Here is a 979-nt window from a genome sequence, read left to right as displayed (position 1 = left end):
TTAAACTTTATAGAAAAACATGAAAGTGAAAGCTCTCCTCCATAATTCCATGCTCTTAAATAAACAATATCAATTCAATGGTTTGATGCCTTTTTTCCTAATTTTATTTTTCTGAGCAAATACTAAGATTTATAATATTTTTTAGATGGGTCACAAAATGGGATCAAAGAACTAGCCAACACACTTCCACAAGAGTATAAAGGGGCATAACAATTTTAATTGAGGACACAAAATTAATGTTATTTACAGATATTTCAATTATCTATTGATGTGTAACAAACTACCCCAAAACTCAGTGGCATAAGACAACCACCATTTTATTTCCTCATGATTCTGCCAACTGGGGTGGGTTTTACCCTCTTTCACTGTACAGCCCTTCCAGGTGGTCTCTCCAACAGGGAACCAGATTTCTTATAAGGTGAATCAGGGTACCCGACAGCACAAAAGCAGAAGTTGCTAGGCTTCCTAAGTCTTAGCCACAGTATCACTATCATTCCATTCTATTGATTAAATGCAAGTCACAAACCCAGCCTAGAATTAAAGGCAAGGAAATACACAAGAATGAGAATGCCAGGAGGTATCATTAATTGGAACCACAACTTAACAGACTACCACCACAGATGGTTTGATTTCAGTTCTAGGCAATCCAGGAGAATTAGCTAGAAAATGATTAGGAACAATATGAGAGTTCAGTTAAATGATAGATAATGGAATAAACTAAAAACAATTATATACCTACAACAGTGTTACAAAGTTTAATGGAATCAAAGGTAGTATTTACATTATCAATAATTTTTTCATGAATATTTATGTAGCCACTACCACATAACAATTATCATGCTGGGCCCTGGCTATATAGAAGTACACGGAACAGATACAGGTGATACAGGTTTTACCCTTATGAAATTTATAGTCTAGAAAAGTAGGCATACATTAAATAAAATTCCTGATGTAGGGAAGAATTTAGTGCATTATTGAG

The sequence above is a fragment of the Propithecus coquereli genome, unplaced genomic scaffold, assembly GCF_000956105.1.
Source record: "Propithecus coquereli isolate 6110/MARCELLA unplaced genomic scaffold, Pcoq_1.0 Scaffold223, whole genome shotgun sequence".
Taxonomy (NCBI): Eukaryota; Metazoa; Chordata; class Mammalia; order Primates; family Indriidae; genus Propithecus; species Propithecus coquereli.
Note: the sequence above shows the minus strand (reverse complement) of the source record.